Below are 3,834 nucleotides of genomic sequence, written 5' to 3'. Positions count from 1 at the left end.
CGGTGTACATGCCAAAGGAGGAAACGAGACGGCAAGCCAGTCAATGATCTCGAGATTGTTCCGTGGCATAAATTACGTCTCTGTCTACCAAGTCTACGTGTAAACTCTACAACTTTGGCTCCTCCAACTCCATCTCTTGTACCGCGTCTCGACAGAGCCTAGACACCTTCTCAATCTAGACGACTGCTGCATGATAGCTTCATTTAGTTAGAACAGAAAGAAGAATCATAGTCAGCGCAAATGAACGTCTACAGACAAAATGTAGGATAGACACAGAGCTGTAGAAATAGTGAAACACTAGTTGTATGCAATGATAGAGAATTACGACCCAATTGTGGCAAACAACGATGTAAGCTGTTCACAGCAGCTACAGACAGATTCCAGTGTGTATACAGTGCCAATGAGTGTTTTGCACAACACAACTTTTAGTATCTGTAATTATTTCACTAAAATTAAGCACGAAAAAGATGGCTGCCTTCTGTACCCCATTTTAATTAATTAGACGCACCAACCATTCAGTAGAACAAGAATCCAAGTTTCGAACTCTCAGTGACAGCCCGCTAGCAGCATGTTGTTCATGACTGTGACCATCATCGACCAAAAAAGCCAAACCCTGCCACCAAATTGCACGAAAAACCAATTAAGGGTTAATTAAAGGTCAAGACGCGTCTAACAATAATTACCAAGTAATTGATTTCAGATGGTGTCTCTAGTGCTATGCAAGGGGATACGCCTAGCAGAGCTAGTCTACCAGTATTAGACCAACACACTGTATACACTGTATACACCAGGTATATATTACACATTTACACATTTAGGAATGGCAGGATACACGCATCCGTCCATTACTTCTAAATTTTTTTAAAGTTTTAAATTGGAATTTTGCTGACAGCCTGTCGAGATCCGGATTCCCGAGAAATTGTCTGGGACACGTGTATACAGCGTGTTGTCCACGCGGTCGATCTAAATTTCCGTATTAAATGTAATTGTTGCTAATTACGCATCTGCCTGATCACGCCTCATAGCGTGCGTTAAGTCGTAGTCTGCTTAGAATTCAGTCATCAGTCGACTCTAGAGAGTTCCCTGGCATGCGATCATACAAGTTCTGGTGTCTTTACCTGATAAAGCTCAAGTCCTGTTGCATTGGTTGCGCATGTTTATTCAAGCAATCGTGGCATTTGAAAGTGTCCAGCTTCCTTTGCGTTAGATTACACCACGTGCGCTAGTTGTCACGTGGCTGCACACGTGATACCTAACGCACGTGGCGTAGAAAGGAGCGCGAAAAGGATTGGTCTTTAGCTAGCTAGGATTGCCACCTTAGCCACCTTGATGCTTCAAAACTTAGTCTCTTGCACTGCCTCTCTCTAATATCGCTTCCTCTCCGCTCTTGAAACCTAGTGCAAGAGACTACCTAATTCTAGATCTAATTAGTTATGACGTACAGCTATAGCTAGGTATTCTAGAGCTAGCTAGGAGACACTAGATAGCTAAAAGCCGCTTCTAGACATATAAATGTTGGCCTTTAATATAATTAAGACGTACCAATAACTTTGGAAGAAATGCCCCTAGCAAGATGTTTACTACATGCAGTTCTTTGATGTATTGGCATCTTACCACTCTATAGCCCTAGACTGAGCAACGTAACGGATCCGGAATGCCAAACCTCTCTACATCAATGAGCATGTTGCTAGATTCATTAGGACTTAGTCTAGACATTATTCTTTTTTTGAGGTGAAAACCTAGAAATCTGTCAGTGAGAAGTCTGTTGACCGTCGACGAAACATGATTCCAAATGCTCCAAGCCTGCAGTGCCACTCGAATCGGTGATGAAGTATTTGCCACAATATACATGCACAGTCATTCCTTGACAGCAGTTGTTCCTTACATGATGGTTTTGTAAATACAAACTTTGCAGCTTGGTTGGACTAACATGTATGCGAAAATCCGTTCCAGAGATACATTAGAAACCCTCAAACTCCTTTACTGTATAGAACCACGGATCTGCAACTGCAGGGACTTCATGAATCAAATCGTTTTAGAGACACTACTAACTCTAGACATCTGAACTAAAGCCTTAATTCGTTTTAGATTATGACTCTATCTATAGAGGCAGCCATTAAAATCTCTTCTGTCCTGCTTCACATATCTATATAGTTTCTCATAGAGTGCACTTAGTTAAACTGATTAGTCGTAGCCGACAAAAGCCATGTGTCACACACACTTTGTGTATATATAGATGCTTTTTGAAGATAGAAGGTTTCACTGCTAATATACTGGACAATCTTACTAACAACAATTCGTAACATTTGTAGTCATTCGCTATAATAGTATCGCGAAGACTTGCAGACGAAGACTTGCAGGCACGATTTTCTCTGCAACATGCACTCTGACTGTCTTTCTGGTTTGGGCTTCGTTTGCTCACATTACAGAATTTTGAGAAACCATTAACACCCATTGTATTCGTACCTCGAACTACGCTATATGTATTTTTCCAGAGTTCAGGATTTTTCGTGCCCGTAACTACAGACTGCGTGAATCGTGTTGTTGCCAATTATGCACGCAGTACAGTATACTAGACACATACTATAGGATTCCAGCATTATCTCGATGTAGTACTGTCATAATCAATTTCTGCATCTTGCACGTGATACTTTCAAAATAACTCATGTTATGTCTAGACAGTCTAGATGCAGCTAGCATATGTAGTTCAATGGTAGCGCAACGATATCATCACAAGTAACAGCTTGTATCAAACAAAAGGAACAAAAAGCCGTTTGATCGAGGAAATGACTCACACTGTGTGCTTGCGCTCTTGGCAGTAATTCTGACACAATTAGTGCAGTAAATTGATTTGCCCAACATTGAGTGTGACAGTTAATTTAGTCTAATTGCTTTATGAAAGGCCTAGGATGCACATCTATAAACTGTACTGCAACCATGACGCATGCAGCAAATGACTAGCTAATGTAATAACGTCAAATAGAAACATATCTAAAAGGGTGTACGCCTAATCAACAGGATTTGTATAAAGGGAAGAACAGTCGAGCTGTAGTGATCATACAGTGCTGAGTCTGAGACTATCTAGAGCAGATCACTCGTTGACGTCATGAAGGTTCTTTCTACCTATTTGATAGTTGTGATGCTGTCCCTCCTAGTGGTTCAGCATGTCTTCGTGAAAGGCGTACTTCGAACACTGGAATATGGAGGTATTTAGTATGTAACTAAGCATAACATTACCCACAAGAACTACATGTATTCAAAGTATTCCATACTACGTAACTAAAATACAATTTTGCAATCGGAATGCCTTTCTGTTTCTAGGCAACGATGAAATAAGAGATGAGGTATGCGGAGAGTTAGAGTGTGTAACCCCACCTCTACCGTGCGAATTTCCGACCGGTTTAAGAGTGAACACGAGAGTTGAGAAAAAAACGGGTGAGTGCAAGAACGAGAACCTGCTCCTAACCGCTACATTGGAAGATGACGTAATTGCTGTACTATTTTTGGATCGGTGTACATGCCAACCGGTGGCTGGTGAAGAAGACTTCGGGATTACATATTACCCTCCGAACTGTACTGAATCTGACTAAATCTCCATCTCCATCTCCATGTCAAAGTACCGCACCATAAATATAAATATTGACAAAGTTTACTTAAGCCTAACTCCTCTGAGTGACTGCTGGCAGTTTCATATCTTGCTAGAACAGGCACGAAGACGGAAGGAGCACTGCAAGTAGAGACACGGGAAGCTGCAGCAATTACTAGTGGTGAAACATTACCTAGATCTATCATGTGACTACGGTGTAGGTACATCCTCTAGAGCAATGAAAGTAA

The sequence above is a fragment of the Corticium candelabrum genome, chromosome 18, assembly GCF_963422355.1.
Source record: "Corticium candelabrum chromosome 18, ooCorCand1.1, whole genome shotgun sequence".
NCBI lineage: Eukaryota > Metazoa > Porifera > Homoscleromorpha > Homosclerophorida > Plakinidae > Corticium > Corticium candelabrum.
This window is presented reverse-complemented; position numbering follows the sequence as displayed.